Source organism: Lissotriton vulgaris, unplaced genomic scaffold, assembly GCF_964263255.1.
Source record: "Lissotriton vulgaris unplaced genomic scaffold, aLisVul1.2 SCAFFOLD_557, whole genome shotgun sequence".
Classification (NCBI taxonomy): domain Eukaryota; kingdom Metazoa; phylum Chordata; class Amphibia; order Caudata; family Salamandridae; genus Lissotriton; species Lissotriton vulgaris.
In genome coordinates, this window is record NW_028254212.1 from 974,795 (window position 1) to 987,497 (window position 12,703).

The following is a 12,703-nucleotide window of genomic DNA, read 5'->3' on the forward strand; positions in this document are numbered from 1 at the left end:
GTAAGGATACTTGCCTCCCCTAGGTCCGAATGGGCAGGTTTGATTATTGCATCGGATGATCTATCTGACCCAGGGAACCTGTTTAAAATATGAGACAAGCATCCCTGAGATCCGAATTTATTAATACATTCCCTGGGAAGGATGCTTTCTAAATTCTCCGTCTGGAAATAATACGTCTAGGGAGTGACTGTTCCAACCTTGCTGGGGGCTACTGCTGGGATGTGTATTCCCCGTCTGGAGAGAGGGGCAGGACTTGGGGAAACTCAAGCATCTGGCGGTAGCTGTCAGCCTTGAGTCTTGAGAAGGGAATCCCCCCTCTCACACATAGATACACTTTAGGGCGTGTAGACACATAGTCTGTATCACACGTCCACTAGTTTTTAATCACACACACTTTTTAATCGTCCTGAAGAAAGCCAGCATATCCATAAGGCACTGGCTGAAACATGTTGACGTACCAAGGACGTGGGAGGTCGTAACTCGCCTCTAACGTCCACTTGCCTTATTTTTAACCGCTGACGGAGGCCCAGGTAATAAAGTCTGTCCTACCTTCGGGTACTGGGACCCCCGCCAAGCCGTTTTAAACTCACATTCAAAACAATCTTCACCGCACACACAGTGATATACCTGCTCCGCTGTCTCCAGGCGTCGTAGCACACCCGGGACACGTTAGGTGTCACTGGGTGGGCCCGATGATGAAGCATGCCACCAACTAGGTTGGTGGGTGAGGGCTTCATGAGCACACCTACCAGGTGCCATAAACAGTCTGACAAAACAATACTGAGTCACGTATACCTTTAAATAAGATTACTATTTAAACAACCCCTTCCCTTTCACCTCAGCTAGCCTCCTTTTGATTTAAGCATATATAATAAGGGGATACGGGCTAGCTATCTGGTCCTCTCTCTCCCTCTTGATACACGACTATACAGGCAGCGCACAGCTGCGAGAGAATTTTCCCAGCCATGGAGGAAAACCATGGCTTAACCTTCACTGAGAGTGACGCGGCAGACATTCTCTCTGACCCGTCTTTCCAAGTGGATTTTAACATTTCCAGCACTATCGCACAGACCACTGATTGGGAGACCCTCACAGAGAAAAAGCAAAACCGAATAGTTACCATCCTTCATGGGACCATCCTGGCCCAATATCTCAGAACTAACACAGCCCCAAGGGGCCTCCTTGTGAGCAATGCACCCAGGATCTTCCTCGATGACCCCACGTTCAGGAAGGACTGGGCCCAGATTGCCTGGCACTGTACCAGGGACTGGATGCTACTGATACTGAAAACAGCTAAACGCCTTTCGGATGCCATAATGGTCGACATTCAAGCCACTGAGAGCCATTTCAAAGCCACTATCACCTCATACAAAAAGAAGCTAGATGACCAAAACAGAGAGATTAACGAATACAAGGACTATCTGACCAAGGCCAAAATCAAAAAATTTGAAAAAGATTTAAAGAAGTTCAGTTATGCAAAGGTGTACCCATATTCAGAAGAAAGCTATACACCACCAACCAAAGACAGCAACATGTCTAACTCTTCAGGAGACGACAGCTCCATCTCGAGTGACTCCAGCAATGGATCACAGAAACGAGGAGGAGGAGGCAGAGGACGAAGAGGACAACGTTGGCCAAACACTTGGCAAAGAGGACAACAAAACCAGTTTTACGGATTCCCACCCAACTTCGGCCACATGCAGCACCCGTACTACGGCTTCCCAAGCATGTTCCCCCCCAGGACCAATGCCTCTGTTTGCGGGCAACCAGGGCCCCAACATGCCTTTTTTAGGACGGGGCAGGAGAACACGGGGCCGCAGAAGACCAACCCAACACAACAACACACAGGTTCACTGGGCCGAAGAAGAGAACCCAGTCAGCGCGAACACGCGCCAAAAGACAAAAGAAGCAACACCGGGACCGAGCAAATAACGAACACCACAGCTCAGCCTTCATTGGTCTTCAACCTATCCAGTACACCATTGTCTCAACAAGAGCAATCAGTCCTGGAAAAAGGACTGTCATTTGTGCCCACCACAAGATTGGATAAATTTAAACTCCACACTGAACTGGCACAATTCTTCAGAAAACTAAAACTGAAGGCGTTCTTTGAAAGACCCACCCCCGAGAATGAACTACCTCAGGACAACCCCAACATCACGGGCCTAAGGACCAAGTCAACCTTTGTCCCACCACCCTCCACTGTCCCTGCCGAAATCACTGCGTTTGAACAGGCAGTCTACCACGACATTGAGAACCTTCAACCGACCAACCAGTTCAACAACTTGTCTTGGAACGATAGACAGACGATCCAACGGCTACAAAATAACCCCACCTTGATCATCAAACCAGCTGACAAGGGAGGGGGCATCGTTCTCCTTGACAAAGCGGATTACGACACCGAATGCCGGAGACTTCTAAGTGACAACAGGAACTACCGCAGGCTGGATCATGATCCGACGGACCAACTGCGCACCACCATCCACGCACTCGTTAAGAGGGCAGCGGATGCGGAGCACATCTCCAAGCAAGAAGCTGAATACCTCTGCCCTGAACATACCAGGACACCGTACTTTTACACTGTACCTAAAGTACACAAAGGCACCCCTGGCAGACCCATAGTATTCGGCATAAACTCTCTACTAGAGCCATTGTCCCGATATTGCGACTTCTTCCTGAATCCCTTGGTGCAAAAAACACCCACGTATATAAAGGACACCAAACACCTACTACAGGTCATAAACAACATGGAGTTTGACCCAAACACCCAGTTACTCGTAGGTTTAGAGGTGGAAAGCCTGTATACCAGTCTCCCACAAGATGCCACCCTACGCGTTCTCCATGACATTCTGGATGAATCGCCCTGGCCCTACCACACTCCGAGGAGTTTCATTCTAGCGTGTGCCACACTGGCCCTCAAAGAAAACTATTTTGAGTATGAGGGCACCGTCTACCTCCAAACAAACGGGACTTCGATGGGTAGTGTTTTCGCCCCTAGTGTGGCGGGACTATACGTACACCATTTTGAAAGCACCCACATCTCCACTGAAACCAACCCGTTCAACCATCATATCCTGAAGTGGCACAGGTATATAGATGATATCCTGGTCATCTGGCAAGGCTCTCACACTGACTTGAACAACTTCATGACCTGGCTCAATACCAGAGACCAATACTTGAAGTTTACCTGCACAGCTAACAACCAACAACTTCCCTTCCTAGACCTGGCGATCACCGCCAAAGACGGAACCCTCATTACCACAACCTATTACAAACCGACTGCAAGGAATTCACTGCTCCTCTATACAAGTTTTCACCCTCGTCCACTCAGAGAAAACTTGCCATTCGGGCAGTTTCTTCGCATTCGGAGAAACTGTACCAACATCAGTGATTACAAATCCCAATCGGCAGATCTAGCAACCAAATTGGAGAACCGTGGTTACCCCAAATCCATCATTCGGAAGACTAGCAAGAGAGCCCGAAATCAAAACCGTGACGCGCTCCTTGAAACCATCCAAAAAGAGGACGAGGAACAACCAACAACCTGCGTCACCACCTATAACAAAGCATCCAACGAGGTAGCTAAAATAATCAAAAAACATTGGAGAATAATCAATTCCGGACAGAGGAACTGGGAAGTTCCCAGGTTTGCTTATAAAAGGAACAGTAATTTGAAAGACCAGCTGGTATGCTGGAATTGCTTTTCTAGGTCTCCTGAGGCGGAAGCCGGGAGGGTGTTTTTAAGACTATTCTAAAAACCTTTTAAAACTATTTGAGAGTCACATTTACTTTGTGTTCACCACTTATCTCCTCGTGGCACTTTAGTACAGGGCCCTCAACTCCTCGTCGAGAGGTGCACAGCGGAGTTTAGCGCTGCCGCCATTCCTGGCGTCGATTGAGGCCACGCCCCTTTTGTGAGGCCACGCCCCCTTCACTACATCTCCCGCCACTATAAATTATGTGCATATTCCGGAAGCGCAGCGGACGGGCGCAGCGGGAGCGCCGTTTGCGCGCCGAAGGCGCGCCTAAGGCAAGCCCGTCTGCGCCCGTCCGCGACGGGACCGCAACCAGCGCCAGCCACGCTGCAGGTAAGAGTAGGGACGCTACGCGGATCGTTTGGTCTAGGTCTGCATTACTAGCTCTGAATTCAGACAATCACTGTCATGCGCTCAGGTATGACCTGGCCAACGATACACCACCGCGATCATGTCCGGTGTGCTACAAGACACTTCGCGACACTCCGCCCCCTAAAACAGCATTTTTAAATTCCAAAACAGGCTCCCCGATCAACCACCCTGATATCACTATTAAAGCCGCCCTACTTAATTGCAGATCCCTCCCTAGGCATGCGGATGATATCTGGCTGCTACTGGAGGACTCCGATTGGGACGCCCTATTTCTTACAGAAACATGGCTGTCTGTGGATAGTGTAGCTTCTATCTCACTGGCTGTCCCACCAGGCTACAAAATGAGCTTCTCAAACAGAGAAAATGATAAAAAGGGCGGTGGGGTAGCGATTATTTTTAAGGACAAATATACACTGTCATCCTCAACGCCTACCACCATCCCAGGCATTGAGGGGCTTCATTTCTGCTTTCAAATAAACCCCCATTTGTCCCTAGCCGGCCTGATTATCTATCGGCCTCCGGACTGCCATACCAACTATACCTCCGAACTGATGGACCTTATAGTCCAAAGCTCAATAGTTCACCCCCATTTTATTGCAGTTGGCGATTTTAATGTTCACGTTGACAGTCCAGACTGCCCCCTAGCCACCCAACTTATTTCTACACTGGAAGCTGCGAACCTATTCCAAATTATCTCGGAACCAACGCACAAGGCAGGCCACACGTTGGACCTGATATTTTCCAATATCCCAGACTGGTCAGCTAAAACCGCACAACCATTGCTTTGGACGGATCACTTTTTAATCCCTTTTTCTTTCTCCCTCCCCTCCCACCACCAGACAAAAGGGAGACGATCCTATGTTCGCAGAAACTGGGTTAATATATCAGCAGAGACTCTCTGCCCTGCTCTCTCAGCTACTACTCCAACTCTGTCATTAGATGTGAACACGGACGCTGTGGCTCTAAATCTTTGGATAGGTAATACGTTGGATACCATCGCGCCTGCAAAAATCGCTACATCACGCAGAGAATCCCCTTCGGCCCCATGGTTCTCGACTGAGCTATTGGCTGAAAAAAGTCATTGCAAAAAACTAGAGCGTCTCTGGCGGATAAACTATTCCATATCAGCAAAAATTTGCTATAAAGAAGCCCTGCGTGTTTTCCACAAATCCATAAAAAAAGCAAAACAATTGTTCTTTGTGTCCTCCATTCAGCAAGCTGAGCAATCTAGCAAAGAAGTTTTTAAAATTGTTCAATCCTTCTTTAAACCTCGGGCAATTGAAACTGAAGTGACTCCGTCGGAGAAACTCTGCGAGGACATCTCGGTCTTTTTTGATAAAAAGATCGAGAAAGTCTACGACACCTTCACCAGTCCCGAGCCCACAATCATGTCCGACACAAATGATAATGTGGCACCCCTCCCCGCCTTAGCTCAATTCCATCTTATTTCCCTCGCCGAGGCCAAAAGGGAACTACAAAAATGTAAATCAGGGGCTCCTGATGACCCATGCCCGCCCAAGCTCTGGAAAATGATGTCGGACTCAATTACCACCTCACTGTTACATATCTGGAACACATCCATTGCAACAGGTCTATTCCCCGAATGTTGGAAACATGCCACACTCCTGCCTTTAAAAAAGAAACCAAACGGTGCCCCGGATGATCTTAGCAATCTCCGCCCAATCTCCCTGTTGGCAGCCCCCGGCAAAATGCTTGAAAAACTGATACAACGCCAACTAAACAGGTTCATAGAAGAAAGAGACATACTGCATGAAACCCAGTCAGGTTTCAGGGCGGGCTTTAGCACCGAGACCGCTCTGATAGAAGTGGCGGAGTCGATCAGGTGGTCCTTAGATTCAGGAGCATCGGCTATGTTGGTGCTCCTGGATCTATCTGCCGCTTTCGATACTGTGGATCATGGGAGGCTACTGTTAAGGCTAAAAAACACAGGCCTGGAAGATAAGGCTCTGGGCTGGCTACAGTCTTATCTCACTGATCGTACCCAGAAAGTAGCCTTGGGCCCCCTTTCCTCAAAACCCAAACCCCTCTGGTGTGGTGTCCCTCAGGGCTCGGCCCTCAGTCCATTACTTTTTAATATTTATCTGGCTCCACTCTTTTCTCTTATTGCTAAATGGGGCGTCAAGGCGATTTCATACGCCGATGACACGCAACTAATTTTTCCCTTCTCGGATGTTTCAGAGGCAGCCTTCAGCAATATGAAGGGATGCTTGCGGGATGTTGCCAATTGGATGAATGCAAACAAACTCAAACTGAATGCGAGTAAGACGGAGGTCGTCTTCTTTGGCAAACATACTCGGCCCCCCCCAAGCCTGTGGTGGCCCTCCGAAATGGGTTTCCCTCCTCTACCCAGCACCAATGCGAAAAATCTGGGAGTAAGATGGGATGAGAGTCTTTCCTTCTCTTCACATATACAGCAGGTCTCTGCGTGCTGTCTCCATAAACTAAGAAACCTACGCAAATTTCTGTCCCTTCTGCCTGAAGACTGTTGCAAGACGGTGGTCCATGCTACAGTCACTTCCAGACTGGACTACGCAAAAGGCCTCTACCTTGGCCTACCCAAATATCTGGTGCAACGATTGCAGATCGTGCAGAATGCGGCTGCGAGACTGCTAAAAAACATCCCTTTTAAACAGCATGTCTCTCCGCACCTGCGCGATCTGCATTGGCTCCCTGTAGCCTGCAGAATCAAGTTTAAAGCTCTAACTCTGGCGTTTAGAGCTCAAAAGGGGACCTGTCCCTACTATTTAAAGCTCAGACTCCCCCGATACTATCAGGAGAGATGCTTGCGCTCTAATTCACGACACCAGCTTTCTATCCCCCGCGCCAGGAGAGCCAGACTTGGAGGCAGGTCCTTCTCTGCCTGCACGGCGACACTCTGGAACGCCTTACCGGCCAACATCCAATTGGCTCCAACGGAAGCCAGTTTTAAGAGGCAGCTAAAGACTTGGCTCTTTTCCCAGAATAACTAAGCACTCCCTCCCCTTTTTCCGCCCATTCTGCCTGGAAAAACGATCACTCAGCGCCGGGACACCTCCTTGCGAGGTAGCTGTTCGCGCTATATAAATATCGGTATTATTATTATTATTATTATTATGCACCCGACCAAGACCACCACTCAGACCCCAAGACAACACGATCCTGAATGCTTGGGGCCTGCCGAAAGTCACAGGACATTACCCGTGCAATGATTGCAGTGTGTGTCATCTCACTACCCACAAAAAAACTCTCAATCTGGAACCACACAAAATCTGGACCCAACGGAACCACACCAATTGTAATTCACGTAATGTGATATACATGCTCACATGCACGTGTGGCCTGCGGTATGTGGGAATGACAACACGGAAAGTCAGAACCAGAATCACTGAACACCGAAGCACGATACGGTGCAAGAAAAACATTAGCAAACTGACCAACCATTTCATCACCCACTGCCATACTCCAAATGACTTCAGTTGGACAGTCATTGAGCAGATCCCTGAAAGCCCCATCAACAATGACAAAAAACTTCTCAACAAGGAACAGCGATGGATATATCGCCTTTCCACAGCTAATGACGGCTTGAATGATGCCATCCCATGGAACTCCCTGTCTACAGTGTAATCATCAGGCGGTCATCCCAAACCCCTTAATAACAATCTACGAGTTCTGAGTGAGGGGACATGACCCCATGAACAACCAGGAACACTTGTTCCCGGAAAACCCCCCCCAGGGTGTATTGATCACACAATAAGTGACCGCTTAGTGTACCTATTTAATATTCTGGCCTGACAAACCCACGCATGCCTGTCACTACGCACATGCATAACTCCACCACCGCCTGCGCATGCGCTACTACTACAGATCATTGAGAGCACACTCTGAGCATGCGCATAGCCCAATTGACTCACCTGAGTAGCATCATGACTCGGCAATCCGAGTCTATCTACCATCTCTACCACTACACAGGTACACGCCTTCAACCAATCACAGTATAAAACCCAGATGTAACCGGCCACCACTCACCGGTTCTGCAAAGAAGGCACTACAGGTCCGCAGCAAGCTCTGGTCAGTAATCCTGTGAGTATGATCGAACAACCACCACCGACTATAGGTAAGCGTTGTCACCTTTCTCCCTACAGGTCTCCTAATCTCAGTGGAAATACCTCCCTTTTTCTACCACTAGGATCATCTACTTTGCCTCTTCAAAAACCTTGAAGAACAATTCCTTAAAACTAGCGTAAGAGAACCACTTACGCTCTCTCACCTTTTCACCATTTTCACAACTGTGAAAACCGCTGTTTTAATCACCCCACCTACGTTGTTCTAGTGCGATTCTCACAATAATGGTATCACCAATACCATTACACCTTAGCCGCTCATAGCCCGCACCCCCTCGCTTTAAAGTCGGCTGTCATGAGTATTCATGCATACCTTCCTAGTGACTCTTTTTCTCCCTGTATGTTTTGTCTTTGTCCTACTTGTATCTTGTACAGGTGGTCTTGAGAAGGGAATCCCCCCTCTCACACATAGATACACTTTAGGGCGTGTAGACACATAGTCTGTATCACACGCCCACTAGTTTTTAATCACACACACGTTTTAATCATCCTGAAGAAAGCCAGCATATCCATAAGGCACTGCCTGAAACATGTTGACGTACCAAGGACGTGGGAGGTCGTAACTCGCCTCTAACGTCCACCTGCCTTATATTTAACAGCTGACGGAGGCCCAGGTAATAAAGTCTGTCCTACCTTCGGGTACTGGGACCCCCGCCAAGCCGTTTTAAACTCACATTCAAAACAATCTTCACCGCACACACAGTGATATACCTGCTCCGCTGTCTCCAGGCGTCGTAGCACACCCGGGACACGTTAGGTGTCACTGGGTGGGCCCGATGATGAAGCATGCCACCAACTAGGTTGGTGGGTGAGGGCTTCATGAGCACACCTACCAGGTGCCATAAACAGTCTGACAAAACAATACTGAGTCACGTATACCTTTAAATAAGATTACTATTTAAACAACCCCTTCCCTTTCACCTCAGCTAGCCTCCTTTTGATTTAAGCATATATAATAAGGGGATACGGGCTAGCTATCTGGTCCTCTCTCTCCCTCTTGATACATGACATTAAAAACACAGACATGTACGTTCCACTGCTTGAAAGGACTCCTAACTAGGAGACCCAAGGTCAATACACACACACACAATCCCTGCAGCAGACACACAACCTCTGCAGCAGATAATGCTATAAGCCAACCGATACTGCAGGTAACTATTGCATGACTGAGGTTTTACCTAGACTGATATATGAAAACAGGGGCAAAGGAGCATGGGACAGCACAGAAGCCTTGACGTTCAGCTGCCTGGGGGGCATGCTTGTGACACAGGGGTACAGGTGGGCAAGTCAACAAACAGCGAAAGCCGAGCAAAGAGTGTGCACAGATTTCTCATAGAGCGCTAAGATTCAGTGCAATGTGAACACATTTCTCACAGTGCAGTGGCACAAATTCCTCAATACAGTAAGATGCATTGTAGTTACACAGATTCCTTGTAGTGCTGTAAAGTGCAGTGTGCACAGATCTGTCACTGGGCATTAAGATGCAGTGCAGCATGCACAGATTCCTCATAGTGCAGTAAGATGCAGCGCACAGGTTCCTCAAAGTGCAGTTAGATGCAGTGCAGTGTGCACAGATTTCTCATAGTGCAGTGAAATGCAGTGCAGTGGGCATGTATTTCTCACAGTGCATTAAGATTCAGTGAAGTGAAGTAGTGTGGCTCACTGGTTAGAGGCGGCAGACCCGAGAGCAGAGGACGGCCCGGGACCAGGGTTCGATTCCCGACGCGGCAGGTTTCTGGACCAGGGTCAGCGGACTCGATAATTCTCTCGCCTCGGTGCCCACTCTGATCAGCGATCACACTCGGCAACTCTGGGCATTAGCTTGCCTCATCTTCACTAACGGCCCCACCAGACTGCCGGGGATGCCTGGTCTCACCCTGGAGATACCCATTAAGGGACCATCTCTCAGGGAAGCCAGGAAGGGTTTCGCAGCGGTCGAAGCGCGGAGGTACCCCTTCGGGGGTGATTCCTGCGCTATATAAGCACACAATTAATTAATTAATTAATTAATTCAGTGCAGTGCACAGATCCCCTCTTTAAAAGAAATGATGACCACAAACACCCCCTGGGCAGGAAGGAAAGGCCCCCAGTGGTCCCTGGATAGAAGAGCTTGGCTCCTGGCTGAGATTTCCTCCAGTCTTATTCAGTCCACTTCTACAAACACAGCACAAGGTACTGACAATCTCCTACCTGAGCAGAAACCTGTGCAGACATTTCTAGGCTCTCTCCTCCTCCTATGGCTGGGGTGCAGATTTAGGGTCTGGGAGAAGTGGTGGGGGGGCTGTCAAGGTCTGAATATGAAGATAACTGCACAGACAGACAGGGTGTCCTTCCTCCTCTGCAGCAGGCTGGACACAGAGGCAGAACCAGGAAATTATGTCAAGGTCTGCTGCTTGTTCTGTCTCTGCCACCGCTGACCTGGAACAGGAAACCCTTCTCCCTTTCAGTCAATGTGATCAGTGGATTCATCTCAGCAGGCGAGGCACTCCCTCTGCTGGCCACTTAAAGAATCATCACATCCACTCTCAAGTGAATGAACACAAACAAGCATTTTGTGGCGGGAAATACCTGGGTTTTTAGATGTCTCAGAAAGTATTTACAACTTCACTTCACATGAACATCTTCAAAACACTGATGCAGAGGACTAAAGAGTATTTACAGAAAGTTGTCAACTGGAAGTGACAGTTTATATTTCATTAAATATATGAGAATACGTGGTGGTGCAATTAAACTGAACAGCTTAATAATTTTTCATTTTTTTTTAACGCTTTATTTATCGGGTTTTTCAGATGCACATTTTGGCACATAGCAAAGTAAATAGAGAAAAATACCATGCAATTTCCTACACCAGACCAAATACAATGTGGCATTTGTCATATGTCAAAGTGAACATTTTGGGTTATTCCTTATCATGGCTGCCAAGGTTTCAGATTCCTATGAGTGACATTTTTAACTTTTTGAACTGTGTAAGATTCATACTAACATGAACCCTCATATGTATGTACAGTGGTCACCTTGACAGATCTGAACCCCTGATTGCTTGCTTTTTAACTTCCATGAATTTTACTAAATTGTTTTGCTTTTGTAACTCTCATGAATCTTATCAAATTGTAATTAACTTTTAAATATATGCTGTTTTGTCGCTTTTATGATTTTAAATGTAATCGAATAAAGCTTGTTTTGACTTGACTTGACTTGAGTGACATTTTAATGACTATGAGTGACACTTTCTGGCCAGCATAATTAAGCGAAGAAGAAGAGGAGAGCATATAAATATCAGAAATTACACCCATCTGAGCAACAAAAACTAAAACGTTAAGTGCTGCAAAGCACCAGAAATGGAATGGAAAGGACCTAGTGTCCTTGTACAGTCAGAGGCACAACACTACTGTTAACTGCTGCGACTATTTAAAATACCTAAAACACTCCTAAAACAATTCATAAGCAATAGCTGTGTCACCTATGGTTTCCGCGCTAACCACTTCACGGAGTTTACTAACCTGGCGTGTATCCATTTGTATTTCACCCGGTAAGCTTTCATGAGCATGAGTTTGTTTCAACTAACCTCTGTAATGCACGTGCTTTTCAGGATGCCGATTCAGCTTTTTTTCACACGGATTTATATTTAACAGGATACACACCTAGCCAGCTTTTCACTTGATATTGATTTTACGCGTCACTTAGTCACCAACTTCACACGCGGTAATCCTTATTTATTTGGTCACCACATGACCTATTATTATTATTTCTCTCTTAGCACCGTTTACTAAGATTATGTCGTTCCTTTTGTAGATGCTCCCCGACGAAGGACCAAGGTCCGAAATGCATTGGAGCTAAAAGTGTTTATATGGATTACACTTACTGCATTCAAAATGTGATGTAAACATATTTGAATTTCATACCATGGATTAAAAAAAACCTTTTTTCGGATTTTGAACATTTCACCTTGATTCTTTGAACAGTGAAGGCAAGAATCGCCTGCTAGTGTGCCCTAAGGGATGTTACCAGTTCTTGGATAACACTTTACATTTTCTTGATTCACCCGTCCACCGGGCAGAGGACGACACCTGGGAGCACCTACCTTAACAAACAAACTTAAGTTCTCTAAAGATACTTAACCCTAGCTGTGCACTGGTCTTCAAATTTTGATTCACCTATGGTTTCACCATTCCTTTTCGCCATGCGTGCCATGATGTAAAGCTGTTTCTGTGATATCGACTGATGGAGCTAAATCTGTTTGTCTATTTCTGTATTACACATGCAGCACAAATGGTGTAATTCATAAGAATTTTGGCTGACTACTGTGATTTCTGTCTCAGATTAGTAGGCACGCTGGACGTGAGATGAGCTCTCTGAAATGGTGGATGTCACCAGATTCAAAGTACTAGTGTTGCCAGGCGACAGCAACAGTTCTAGGAATCTGAGAAGGTAGGAAATTGAACTAGGGACATGTTG

The 12,703-nt window shown here is 47.1% G+C and overlaps 1 protein-coding gene across 2 annotated transcripts in view; it reads right to left on the minus strand.

The window, feature by feature from the left end:
- LOC147659635 (uncharacterized) overlaps positions 1 to 10,591 on the minus strand; it is a 35,604-nt gene extending 25,013 nt beyond the window's left edge. For both annotated transcript variants that reach the window (XM_086951590.1, XM_086951589.1), the window contains exon 1: positions 10,439 to 10,591. The gene's annotated coding sequence lies outside the window, so the exon portion shown is untranslated. The remainder of the gene's footprint in view (positions 1 to 10,438) is intronic.
- Positions 10,592 to 12,703: the final 2,112 nt, after the last annotated feature.